The following is a 15,721-nucleotide window of genomic DNA, read 5'->3' as shown; positions in this document are numbered from 1 at the left end:
CAGAGACAAAGTTATGAAGTTTTTAGAATTTAGCATTTTTACTATCATTATATCGATTTTACTATTTATCAGGATGAGTTAGGACATAATATTTACTCAATTATATTGCAAGAGCTTTTATATATTTTTTAGAAAAATCTAGTTTTGTTAATTCCGCTTATTACTCAAAATTTGTGTTGTTAATGATTTACATACAAACCTAATTTAAAAAATTCGTTTTAACAACCATATTATTTTTTTATGTATCCCGAGCTAGAATACTAAGTTATGGCAATAAAAAACGAGTTAAATAATTCACTAGCAAATACAATGACACCATGAAAATTATCTAAAAATTTTTTAAAAAGTCACTAGATTTTTATTGCCTTCAAATAATAATTAAAATCAACAAAAATGACCATCTTTGTGAGTATTTAGCCATACTTTTTTTTGAATTGATTTTGTCGAATTCAAATCATAGGTTTACTTGTGAATACTATTCACTGTAAAATTGTTAAATAATTTCTATTCTTATATGTTCGAATAAAAACCGCTTTATTGAAAATCTTTCTTTTCATAAATTGAGTTACATAAAACTGGGTCTATGAGTTTGTTAAAGGGCTCTTAAATTTATTTTTTTCGGTATTCCACACAATGTGCATTTTATTGGAAAAATAATCATCTGTCTAGATGTGAATATGATTTTTTTTGTTTGTTAATATAGAATTCTTATGATAGATTTTAATTAAAGGGTCAAAAGTGCTTCTGCGCGTGATTTATTTAATACAGTGGCATTTCAATACAGCGGGAAAATTAAAGCATATTCATAACTTAAACCAGACCCTTACACATATTCTAAGTTTAAATTTTTTTTTAATATTAGCATATTATTTTTGAAGGTTGAAATAACGTTTGCATTATTATGATTTTCTGCGTAAGATTCACTCCTTCTAAGTCTATACCACAATATTTCACATGAATTTTGCCACTCTTCTTATTTGAATTTTAGACCTGCAAATTTACTCTGCTATATATTTATTCAGCTAATAAAGTATTTAATTTTCTTTCAAACATAATATAAACATAATATAAATTTTGACGGGTTCAAGCAAAGATAACACTTGTTTTTTTTATATTTACCGTTAGTAAAGCAAGATATGAAACACTAGATCAAAATTAATATTTAATATAACTTTTTCTAATTTTATTGCTGAAAAAGAAAATAAACTTGTTAATTCATGGATGAAGGCTATCAAATATAGCTTGTGCTTCTCCTGTACTATGAAAATAGACTTATAGTGATTTTTATTTTGCCGAGTTTACCTCAAAATGTGATAAATTTTAGAATTTATACAATAAGCACATCTTCATACACATGTTTCATCACTAGGCACATTTTTGAACAATAAATTAAAAAAACATATTTTAAAATTTATTTTTTATGTTTTCTGTAACTATTAAGATTTTTAGATATGCAAGCCACATTTTTTCATATATAAAAATACATTTTTGTCGATATATTATAGGCCTTGACCCCGAACAGTGTTAATTTTAATTTTCAACTTAGCTTTACCCTTTCAATTCGCATTTTATCATAAAAATTAGAAGTATTTGAAACTTGAAAAGTTTATAATTTAACATGAATTTTGTTTTTTATTTAAAAATTTCCGGAATCGTTTGCTTTAATGTAAATTCAAGAAATTTCAAGAAAAATAATATGTAATTCTAAATTTATGGAATGAATTTGATAATCTAGTCTCACAAAGATGGCATATCAAAATTTTCTAAAGCATATACGTTTCATTTAAATCTTTATATATGCAAGAAATTACTATTTGGCCTAAAAAATACAACATAAATAAAGTTTGATATCATTTCCGATTTTATTTATTGAAGCTATACTATTCCACTTTATTGATAAATATAACATTAAAGAGTAAAAATAGTTACACATATAATTGTAAACATATTGAAAAATTTTACAATAATGAAAAAGATTGTGGGTCTTCAAATATCTTTTAAATGCTTGAATATACAATATATAATTAATTTATATACAATATCACAATAGTAAAAATCAAATTATATCATCTTTTATTAAAAGTGGATTGAATTTCTTATTGCAAAAAATGAAGTTATTTTACGTATGAAATCAAATTAACATGAGCGTATTTGTGCAAAAAATTATAAAATAATACAAAAAACTTGTGATCTATAGATTTCACGCTATAAAAATTAAAAATGCCTTAATTAAGAAAATTCATATAAGTTTGCAAGGTTTTTTCTTCAAAGATGCATAAATCCGAAATGAAGACTATTTAAACATTACTTTTACGTTTATTTTGCAAGAATATTATGCACAAGCAATCGAAAATATCTATTTGCTATTTATCCTTTTCTTTTATTATTGTTTCTAAATTCTTATATTTGCAAGATTTAATGTATGTTCTTAATTTAATTTATATAAATATGCATAACAAACAGAACTTCAATGCAACTTAACCATGAAAAAATAAATAAAGAGATCAAAAGTATCCATATATCAAAGACTTAATCCAGTAAATTATTGATATTTAGATCTAAACAGAATCATAAATCGAAAATAAAGATTACAATTGAACATTTAAAAACACTATACACATATATTTGCCTTTATTTTCTCGGAATATAACGGTTTTTACCCTTTCAAAAAATTTTAAACTTAAATATTTTTCTAAGTCTTAATTCTTTATAAAAAATTTAAAATGGTTAGTTATAAAACATGTAAAGGGAACTACGATTTTTGAGAAAAATTTTCATCAAGAGGGCAGACAGTAATTTTTATAGGAATTAGAAAATTATTTTATTATAGATTCTAAAGTTGACTATCATCTCCGAAATGCTTAAAAAAAATGGAACTTAGTGATTTAAAAAAATTATATGCGATTTAATTACTTAGGTTTTCTCTTTCTAGTTCATCAAAAATGGTTAAGAGTGAGGAATTAAGCATCAACTCAATATTTACGACACATATACCGACTCTTTAATGTTTTATATGCTTTTATTATATTATTTTTATTTCTAAACACATTTTTCTTAATATTAAAAACACATTTTTTTGAAACAAAAGGTTTACCATAAAATCACAAATCAATTTTTCGTTGTTATTTATTATGATAGTTTATGTCTCGATCATCCGAAACTATTTAATATACCTTTATTTAGTAATTATCTGAAAAAAAATATTTCAATAAATTAAATTTATAATAGAAGATGTTGAAAGACATATATTTATTTTTTTTAAGATGCTTGTACGATTTTTAAATATGCCGAATTAGCTTTCAAAATAAAGTGGTTACATTTTTTAATCACCCACATTAACAGAACCATGCCATATACGCTGAAGCATTGTAAATAAAATTTCAGCAAGATATGATCAAAAGTTATAGTATGTGATTAAGAAGAGGGTTTGTGTAATTGCCCGGTATCAACGGTAAAATTTAATTTAAAATATTCTACATACAGTTTATGCATTATTTTCAATCGATTCTCTAAATGAAATACTTGACAAGCATCATTTATTTCTAATTAACTTTTTTTTATAGCCCACTTATTAATGTAAAACCAATAATTAAAAGTCTAAAAAGTTATTAATTTTAAAAAATAACCATTGTATTTCTAAGGATTACACTATCTTGGTAATTGTCGGGGTTGAAATCGATCGAAACCCCCCAAAATATACATGTGTCAAAAAAAGAAAAGTAAATAAAGTGGAAGAGGGCACAATAAATCATATATACTTCAACTTATTGATTACAAAAGATAAACCAACCATTTACATATTTCTCTTAAATATGAACTACCAAATATAAACACTTTATATGATCACATCATACAAGATAGATCCCTGGTTTTTCCCACCGTTTGTACAATGTAAAATTATCCTGATTGACTTATAGGCTGTGTTTGAGATAGAAAATCCATTTTTTGATAATATGTGGATCTTTTAAACATTTCTTTCTGGTGCATGCCCATTCAATTATCAAGAATTTAAACCTCTAAATAAATATTATAAAAATTAGGGATGGCATAAAAATTTCACATATATGATTGAAAAAAATTGATTATTTACTCTTCTAGAAAGGCATTATTAGCAATAAAATGAGCATTTTGGTATAAATTTTTTTTTCGAAATGTAGATTTTTGTGTTTATTTGGTTTTTGTGACTCTCTTAGGTGTTGCTTGGGATAAAAAAATAAGAAATCAAAGTATTAAGCAAAACTTTATATAGTCCCGACATATATTAAGTATATTTTTATGATTTTATATGCTCAAGTATCAATAAAATTTTCTTAACATAAGCCAGTCTAAAGATTTGGAGATTTTTAACTATATAATTTGACTAATTCTTGGACAGAATTTTATAATATCCTTTAACAAGATAACCTACGAATTCTGATATTAAAAATTAGGTTAATGATTTTTTCATTTTTATATTTTATATTTTACAAAAAATATTACTACAATTAAGGTGTTAAATTTTAGTTTTATTTTTACAATTCAATTATTATTTTTTTAACCCATAAATTTGGGAATTTTATAGATTCTTACTTCTAAGAGACTTATTCAATAAAAATAATTAAACTATATTACGATATATTTATGATTTTATAGCAGAATTCTATATATAATTCTATCTATATTTACAAAATTATTTGTAAAGAATAAAATTTGTTTTTCAGATATAGATAAAACATTCACAAAAATAAAATTGAAGAATTAAAAAATGTGACGTTTACAATTGAAAAAGCTTAAATAATCTATTTTTATGTGTTACCAGGCTTAAAAATACGAAAAATAGCGAAAAACTGTAGGTGAAGAATTTTTTAGATCATAAAATTTGTGTTAAATATATAAGCTTGAACTATATTTTATAATTTCTGCCTATTAGAATCATTATATCATCATCTTTCAATTATCCACTTTTTTAATAAGAACAGATAATAATAAATATATTTGTAATGTTTACAGTATTTCATAATTATATTCTTTTAGCATTAATTGACCCTATAATTTTTTAATATCGTTTACGTTTGTTTTTTTAACATTCAAATTTTTTCGTACATTCCTTGAAACAAAATTGTCTGTTTATAAATATGAATTAAATTTATTAAATTGAAAGTAAATATATGTCATATAGCTTTTTATTTTTTCAAAAAAAAAATTATAACGGCTCTAATAGGGTGCATAAGTAAGGTTATTCACAATATTTTTTTTCAATTTTTATAAATATACCACTGTTTTATTCATTACAATTAAATATATCAATTTAAATACTCATCTGCTTAAAATAAGGTGAATTGCGCTTCGAAAAGAAAAAGGCAGAAAATTTTAAAATTTTAATATGTGAATAATTTATTATATTTGTTTGGAAAATTATAGTTGTTTGTGATGAAGATATCAATATATCAGAGGATAAATGATTTTTAGTTATTTTAAATACGATTATAGATTGAATTGTATACATTAATGAAGTTTCAACGCTTAATACTTATAGTTTTAATACTATTATTTTAGTGATCGATTAAAATAATTTTATTTAGGAAAGATCTGTGATAAAAAAACAGCTAATATAATATTTATCTTTTTTTTGCAACATATAGCTAAGATTTCATTTACTAATTAAATGTTTGAGATCAAATATTAGACCACAATAATTGGGGAATGATGAACATTGATTTTTTAGTGGTTGTTTATATTGAAAGAATGGTTCTTATTACTACATTCTAATCAATACGGAGAATTTATGTTTTATAGAATACGTGTTTTAGCCAGATTTATAAGAAAAATACAGAGCTATTTTGTGCTTTATATTTGCCTGACTGGTGGCTACGGTTAGTGGTGGAAATTTTCGGCTTAGAATCTTCTAATTAAATGTGTGGAAGTTCGGATCCTCATCACACAAGAACATCATAGATTACCAAACTGATAATTTTTTGCCTCCTAGCAGCGAGTGATATAAGAAATACGGCTAGGCTGACACATAGTAAATTTAGGCATTCGGCTTAAAAATATTCTTGATTATGGCGTTCATTTCACTTGGCTCGAGTCAGGAACCCAAATTTCAAGTAATATAAACCATATTGGTATCATAGAGATGTTTTACCGCAGCGGTAACCCGAATGGGGCATTCGATAGCGTTAAAATTTGTTTTCTTTGCCCATCTACAGTCACAAAAATTTTGGACTAAAAATATTTATAGTGCGTGGAAAGGGAAAATAAATTATTTAAAGTTCAAAAGGGTTACATTTTCACGCAATTTATAATAATAAGCAGAAATTATTGTGAGAAACATCCGAAAAGATATTTTTAAAAAACACAATGTTTTATATATTTACTTTATAGATTCTTTTCTCGAGTAGACAAATGATTATATTAGCAAGCAATATTTCTAGTACCTATATGAAATATATTCTATTTTATAAATTGATTTCCATGAACAAACCTTTAGTAAATTGAATGTATTGTGTAAATGAAAAATATCATACTTTAGCCTTCCGATTTTAAAGATGGCATTTACATAGAATTACCTATTTATATAATGTGGCGATTTTTTGTTTCAAGTGTCCAAATAGACAATTTATTAATAGTTATATTGAACAGAATAAAGTATCAAACATATCATTATTAGATAATATCAAATATTTCTCATAAAAGTTATTTATTTATAATGTTTTTGGTTATATTTGCAACACAAACATATAATATTCACGCATTAAATCAGTTAAAATCGAAAATTTATATATAATAGTTTCATATTATGAATGCATGACTTTTTTTTATTTCAAATGGAAAATATACAATTTAAACACATTATAATTGAAAAATATAAATTTTGGTGAATAGGAGTTAATAAAGTATGCATAAATGAAAGGAATCGAAGTCACGAATCAAGGCATATGTTCAAACTATAGGATTGAGAAAAGCGCTTTAACTAATAGATCTTGAAAGAGGAGAGGTATCTAAGAAGGTGTAAAAGAAGAGGATATAGCCAAGGGCATAAATATTATGTGTACACGGGAAACAATCAAGTTAAGCTTGAATAAATAATCCAAAAGAAAAAAACCCTAATTTTTCAAAAATCAAAATTAATTTCGGAAAAATATGATTCGATAGCACCTTATTCTCACATAAATAAACTTTAAAACATAGTTTCGCTATTTTGTTGTAAGATGACATGATCTGCTAACATAATATTGCAAAAGACTTCTAAAAGAACACGAAGTTTATAACCAAATCTAGACATACATTCAAACTATAGAACCAAGATATTATTGAATAAGCATTCTTTATCAAGAGGTGAGATATAGAAGAGGATGTAAGACATACTGAGATAACCAACATTTTCTTTTAAATTTATTAACAAGAACTAATCAAGTTAAAGTCGAAGAAGGAAAATTTAATGTTTTGACACAAATTAATTCAAAAAAACTTAAATATTATTTATAAAGAGATAATTTTTCTGCTTCAGATGTCAAATAGGCAATCACTGCATAATATTACCAAAAGATACTAATGATTTAAAATAGTGGTTTGATATTGATAGAATTTCAATAATTTTGTGTTTCACATGTTAGTAATTTATCTATTAGTTATGGTCTAATTTATATTTTAGCCATTTAAATTTGCTGAAGTACAACACTAGATGGCTCTATAGAACATGTTTACCAATACTTCTTTCAATTTAATAATTTTTACAATCACACTCAATATATCTTCATCTTTCAATGATTATTAATTTAGTACTTTTTTTTAATTCCATTGTTTATGTATATGCCTTGCTTCAGTCAGAATTTATAATTCCTTAATATTTGGCCTTTTATAATCTGTCATGTATGATAATATGCCGAATCCCATAGTAGTTAAATAACACATTTTTAATTATTTATCTTTGGATTAATTTTTGATTTAACTTTTATATTTTCACAAACAAAACTTTGGTACAATCCTTGATCCATAGTTTATCAAATATTTTATTATTATTTATTCCTCTAGTATATCCTCATCGGCCCCATCTTCTCTCAATACATATCAGTTCAAGAGTCTTTCTCAATCCTATGGTTTGATTAAACAACACACATAATAAAATTTTCATATCCGTAAGAATCAAATAAATGTTTGAAAGACAAATTTAACTCTATAACACAAGCGCTTCAATCGATATATTCAAATTCTTCGAAAATATTTGTAACTGGTGGTTTTTCATTTCTTATTATATTAAAATAAATTATCGATATAGATTTTCATACTATTATTCTTATTTACTTCTAAATATTTATAGAAATTTTATCTAAATGGTATAAAATTTAATAAATGGGGAAATTACGCTTTAAAATTGATTCAAATGCCAAAAAATAAACATAAATATTATATGTCTAAATCAAATATTTTAAAAAATTGAATCTCAAGTATATTTTGCCCAAGGATGCAGATATCTTAGAAGAAAATTAATACAATTTTTCCAATACATCTTTTACCGGAATAAGAAAGAATGATATTATCAATTAACCTTTGAAATATACAATAGAAGGTATATATGAATAAAAAGAGGGCCTTCTAATTATAAAAACAGCGCTTTATATATGCCACAAAAATTTATCGTAATTAAAATTCTATTATCAAAAATTTAGAAAACTAGACACTTGTTTATTTACAATAATTGTCTAATCAGCAAATAAAATACAAAATTTTCCGTCTCGTTTATATTAATATATACTGAATCACATAAAAATCGTTTATCTTTATTTAATAGATAAGAAGTTGCTGAATATATGCCTAACAAAAATAAAAGCATTATTTTACACAGGAAATGTATTTAATGATTCTTTTAAATATATATAGATTATGAACAGATAAAAAAAGTTATGTTGTGCCATTTTTAGTTATTTTAAAGATTTAAATCTCTGAAATATATAAATTTGTTGAAAAGAGTAGTAAATCTGGTAATAAAAAACAAGCAGAAATAAGAAATTTTTAGATTCCCATAAAAAATACAAATATAATTGAAAGATCGTATATCACAACAATTCGAAATTGTTCATCTATCTTGATTCAAAGTATTAAAGTAAGGTCTAAGATGATCCATGATCCATCTAATATAAATTTTTTGAATGTGTTTCATTCCCAAATTTATATTGTAGCTTAAGATCCATGTTAACCATTTCCAAAGACATATGTTAGCGTTTATATTTATAAAAAATATTATTTATGTATAATTTGTAAAATGTTATATTATTAAGAAAATTATTTATGTATAATCTGTAAAATTTATATATTATAAAGAATATTGATTTTTTACACGACCTTTTTCTATGAGCCTTCGATGATAGAAACATTTGTTTTTCCTTTAAACAGAAAAACATAAATTTAACAAGATTTCTATCTATAACAAATATAAATAATTATAATAAAATCTTTGCAAAAATCTCATGCTATTAATGTTTTTGTTAGTTTCCTCTATTTTTTTTTGTGGTAAGAATTCTTTGCTTCGGTTGATACTTCGAAACGCTTCATTTGTTGAATTAACTATCGTAAAATCCCTTCTATAAGGGGTGGGAGTAGAAGATATAAAATTTAAAATATAAATTGCTGCATAAAAACACAGTTTTAAGTATAGCCATCCAATACTGTATTCCATTTATAAATGCATGAAAATATGTTTCTAAGTCATTGCAATTAGAAATTGTGCTTAATTATTAATTTTTATGAAAAGATTGCGATGAGAAATCTAAAATATTTTTCTAGAAAAACCTTATTGAATTTTTCTTTTTAAAATTTTGTAAACGAGGACAATTTAAATCTATTATTTTTTTTTAGAAAAACTTTATTGAATGCATATTTTTTAATTTCGTAAAAAGACTGCGATGTAAAATCCATTTTATTTTCTCTAAAAAAACTTTATTAGATGTTTATCTGTAAAATTTAAAATAGTTTACTATTTATAAAACCTTGAGATTGTTTTTTTATGTAATCATGCAAAAAGATTGCGATGTAACATCGTAAACAGTTTCCCGATAAACTCTATTGATTTACATATTGAAATATAAAAAGCGGATTTTCTATGGTATATAAATTGTAAATTTCATAAAAAAAGCATTTTTATAGCAATTTTTTCTATAAAAATTGTGTTTAAAGGATTATAATTCCCATTTATTATTTTTAGTTTTGATGGATTTAAAGAAACCAAAACAAAACACTCAAAATAGTATTTTTCTAAATTCGATTTCGTTAATCTATTCTTTTGTTACGCGAAATCGTTCAATAAATTTATTGAGGAGTATCATGCGTTAAATGCTGTGATTATTCCAAAAAATAAAAATCTGCGCAAAGAGTAAAAATTACATGCATTGATGATAACAATGGATTTTTTATCTAGTTCTTCATATTCATGTGTCTGACAGAAAAAAAGTTATTTTCTTTGTTATTGCTTGGAATTAAACGTACATTTATACCAGCCCAGCATCTTTAATCGATTCAGAATGAAATACAATCTGTTTATCTTCAAACCCTACTGAATTATTCACATTTTTTTTTTATAGAAATACCTATTTTAGCAATCAGTATAATAATAATTTCTTTATTATGCCATGAAAGATCTCTTCTTTAAGCGTTTATTTTTTTATTTTCATCAACAATATAATTATTTTTCCGTTAACATTCGTATCCAACATCCAAAATACCCGAAATTATTGTTTTTATGGTACTTATGCTCACCAAACTTAGAAACATCTATCTCAACCACACTTCTTTCGCCACCCATCTGCTCCAATGTTTCATAATACTTCGGAATTAATATATTATGAAATTATATATACATTCCTCATATTTTTGTCTCATCGATTTGAAGTTCACAAACATAATATTTTTCTGTATTTCTTGAATCACATTTGAATATTATGAGAATTATATATTTTGATGTTTTATCTTAATAAATAGTAGCTTCTTCCAAATTATAATAAGTATTTTTGTAGACACTCTAAAGAAAAACTGTTCTTTTCTTGTCAATCACCAACATATTAACTTCACAACCACAGTAAATTCAATTCTTTCCTCTTTTGTGTTTCATTGAAAAAAAGGTTTAAAAACAAAAAAGTGTAAATCATAAAATTTAAATTAACTCTGATCTGCTAAATATTTTAATGTCTCGTAAGATAGACCAAACCATTCAAAAAGAATATATGAATTAAAAAAAACAAAAGGATATTCACAAGAAAAGCAAAATGCACAGAATCATTTATAAAAATTTATTTACAAAGTAGATTGATTTAATTCAGTATTTATAGCACATAGACTCTACAAAAAATCATTTTAAGAAATATTTGATTTTAAACAAAAACATATGAAAAAATTTGAGTTTCTTCAACATAAACCTAAGTATTATAAGAAATGAAATTACCCAAAGAAAGAATGAAGCACGATATTCTTGAAAACAAACATGCTATCATCTAATTAAATGCACATAAAGGAACTATAATTTACACAATAGTTGCCACAACAAAAATGCAATAAACGATAAATTTCATATATTATCATTAAAAAATAAATCTACTGGTACAATAAAAATAAATCTAATGTTACAATGAATTCTTTCAAGGAAAACAAAAAAAAAGAAACTGATTTTTATCAGTGTGTATACAATATTATAATCACCAATAAATATGCTCGTTTCAAAATACACCAAAATATTGCGAATAAATGTATGAAAATTGTGTATTTAATTTCTATTAGTTAGTAAATTCAAGTATTACCTATATCATTTTCCAAAAAAAAAATATGAATAGGCGAAAATATTTAATTTTCCGGATGTTAAAATCAGTATTATATTTAGTAATATGTATATCTTTTCATCAGATATTAAACGTATGGTCTTTGATTAAAATTTTTTTGAGATAATTATCTTTTAAAAATGAAATTGAAGGAAAAAAAATATATAATTATATTATTAGAGAATCCAATATTTTACAATTGTGTAATTTACATCTTAAAACGACTAAAAAAGATAGTTTCTACTTAATATATTGCATTTATGAATTAACAAGTTAAACATAATGCCTATTTATTGAAATACAATTAATACGGGTTATTATGTATTTAAAAATATAATTTCAATCTCTAATTTATATTTTTGATTGAAAATCAATTTAGACTACTTTCTAGACATAAAAAATGACCTTAATTTATATTTATTCGAAAAAAACAATTTTTTTATAAATTCATGATTTTTAGCGCAAAATAGTCTCTTTGATGCATAAAAAAAATCTTTGGATAAGGCGCACTGCAGTTGTAAATCGATTTTCGGCATACTATAATAGATTATATTTAAGCTGAAAAATATGTGCTAGATATAAAAATAAGACAAAATCTAAAACTAAATACAATTTTTTAATGATTTATTAGACCGTGACCTAGTATAAGGTTTTTTTGTGGGAGGAATCATTGAACATATCCGTAATATTTTTTAATCCAGGGTATAATATTGAAGGAATAACTTTAAAGCACAAAAAAATCATACAGTATATCTTTTTAAAGATTTTATTTTACAAAAATATATATAAATCTGCTGATATTTTCTTGTTTAATAAATCAAGCAGATTTATAGTGCTAAAAAATATAAATATGAATTTTTTAAAAAAAACGATATATTCAAAGAAAACAGTATAATGATGTGTGTGTTTTTTCCCAATTTCGTATATCCAGGCATATCTTTCAAGCAGACAAAAATGTTTTTGTATGATCAATTATCTACAATCAAATAATAGAAAAAAAAGAAATGATAATATATGTTTCTATATTTTTTTTTCTTTTCTTAAAGGTAATCCCTAACATGTCAAATCCAATATTGTATTTGAGAAATTAGCATATTGATGCCGATATAATCAATTTAAGTACAAAAAAAGTTATAAAATATGCAATTTTTTTTTCAATAGATTATACTAAATCAAAATAATCTAATAAGGGTATTATTTTAGATTGTGTTGAATAAATAGACGAATCCATTTATTTTATAATTTACTAAAATCTGATTTTTAATTATCATAAAGCCTTTTTTTTATAGATTTTGATTACATTATATAAAGGTCTCAGTGATAAATTAAACCTGAATTGAAAGTAAGAAGTCTTTTTACTAGCCCAACGACTTTATAATAGAAATAAATAGTTACAGAAAATGAACCGAATTATATAAAATAATAAAAATAAGGATTATTGCCATAATTGCGCGCAAATTTATGATATCTAATCTACGTGATCATTTAAATCGGTGTCCGTCTTTGAAAATGAATATAATTTAAGTATAATTACCATGATATTGCCGCAATTATGTATATGCAATCCAAAATATCATACAAATTAGTTTATAATGTAATAAAACATTAACATATTATGCGCGCATGGTTTTTTAGTAAGTTTTTTTTACTGATTCTATAATAGATGGGAAGATTTTTTATTTTCTCGGTATTTACGTAATAAAAAGTAAAATCGAATATGTATTTAATTTTATTTTATTCATGGACTATCAAATTCTTTTTGTTTTTAAATTTTTTTATCGAGTTTTATGAATAATAAATTTTAATTTCAAATGCGGTATAAACATATTGGCCATTCATATAAGAAATATTAAGTATCTATAAATATCAAGTTAATTATATTGTGTTTAGCATTCAATGCAATTACAATTTGATATTCTGTATAATTAAAGTTTTATTTATGTCAAAATTTATGAATCGAACGCTTTTTTTACATTTTTATAGATTTATGAAATATAAAATTCGAGATAAATTTACCATATCTTATTTATGCTTTTATCTTTAATAAGTATGTTTATTGCAACAGGTGCCATTGCCTAATTGCTACATCACCCCATGAGCTCTCTACATCTTATTGTCCGTCATCAGAGTGAGCAAGGCTCTTTCTCAAAGATGATAATCAGTATACAGATGAAATTGGATCTATAATTTATGCTCGCCTGCTTAAGGAATATAATACAGTCTCAATCTTCTCTTGTCTATATCCATGCAAAACATTATAGGTTGTTTTTTTCATACTGGGACCTGTTCGATGGCGTAAGCAACAGCATCTTATTTATTAGATTCTAAAATCTTAAACAGTAATATAATAAAATATTGAAATCAAAAACCTACCAGTAATTTTTGGATTATTTTAAATTTTATACGGATTTATGAAATATAAATGAATATTTTTTTTTAGAATATTAAAAATTGAATATGTTTATTTTTTATTAGAATCTAAAAAAAAATTAATATTAACTTTTTTATTAAATCGAAAACTGAATGATATTTTTTTTAAGATATTGGAAACCGAATATGTTTATTTTTTATTAAAATCTAAAAAAAAATGAAATTAACTTTTTTATTAAATCTAAAACTAAATAATATTTTTTTTAAGATATTGGAAACAGATCATGTTTATTTTATTAAATCTAAAACTAAGGATGTTTATTTTGCTAAATTTAGTTGGCGAATTGTGAATATTGCAAAACTTAAAATTGTGCTTTTGTCTATTTGAAATAATAATGAGTAAATTATAAAAGATATACAGTGAATTATATTCGATTTTAAAAGAAAATGAACATTAAATGGTTATTTTACCGTTAAATTTTTTTAAGGAATTCTGATTTATATTTTTAAATTAATAAGTACGAACATTGAAATAAAATTATAAATACAATAACTAATTCATATAAAAATTAAAACTTGATTAATTTGGCATAATTTTATAAATACAGCCAGATAATGTTAGAAAAATAAGAGTTTTATTTGAGTCTTATAATATTTTTTTAGGCTGAAAAGATTTTATGGTAAAATTTATATTTTAAAGAATGACTATATTTTAAAGAACAACCAATCATAAAAAGAATTCAGACAAGAATATTTAATTATTTCATGCAGCCTCAACGAATTCCTCGAATTTGGTATCACATCTGCAACAATATTCGAATTTTGCATTAGTACTCAAAAAGGTTCCAATACCACAATTAGAACAGCTCTTAGGTTTAATTCTTACTGTTCCATCATTCAATAAATCGAAATGTTTAAGAGCAACAAGTTTCTTTCGTATTTTTTTAGTCTTGACTTTTTTTGGAGTAGTGTAAGTTTTCTTCTTCTTCTTTTTACCTCCACGAAGTCTGAGAACTAAATGAAGAGTACTCTCTTTTTGAATATTATAATCGTTCAAGGTACGTCCATCTTCAAGCTGCTTTCCTGCAAAAATCAGTCGCTGCTGGTCTGGCGGAATTCCTTCTTTATCTTGTATCTTTGCTTTTACTGTCTCGATAGTGTCATCTTGTTCTACTTCTAAAGTGATGGTCTTACCCGTTAATGTCTTGACAAAGATTTGCATTTTTATGGGTACGAAAATCTCAAAAATAAATTATGGAAATGAATGATTTTTGGGGCATGATTTATTTTACATAAATTTGAAATTTCTCTTTTAAATAGAAGTGTCTCATAAAATGGATCGTATTACTAAAATTTTTGTTTTATAAGTTTAAAATGTTGATAATTAAAATTCATCGTATAGGAGAAAGTATATATTCAATTAGAATTGTCTAGGATATTGTGAATGATAATTTTTGTATAATTAATGACCCGTCAGTCGGATATTATGAAATGTGAATTACAACTAAAGCATAAACACAAACAATAGGATTGAGAAAAACACTTAAATTAATAAGTCTTGAAAATGG

General features: G+C 23.8%; 1 pseudogene; it reads right to left on the bottom strand.

Annotated features, from left to right (window-relative positions):
- Positions 1 to 14,916: 14,916 nt before the first annotated feature.
- On the bottom strand, positions 14,917 to 15,375 carry LOC147065043 (uncharacterized; annotated as a pseudogene).
- Between the last annotated feature and the right edge of the window lie 346 nt (positions 15,376 to 15,721).

Source organism: Rhyacophila brunnea, unplaced genomic scaffold (genome assembly GCF_057557595.1).
Source record: "Rhyacophila brunnea isolate RB1 unplaced genomic scaffold, BYU_Rbru_1.0 scaffold_61, whole genome shotgun sequence".
NCBI classification, from domain to species: Eukaryota; Metazoa; Arthropoda; class Insecta; order Trichoptera; family Rhyacophilidae; genus Rhyacophila; species Rhyacophila brunnea.
The sequence above is the reverse complement of the archived record's forward strand: the minus strand, read 5'-3'. Positions and strand labels throughout refer to the sequence as shown.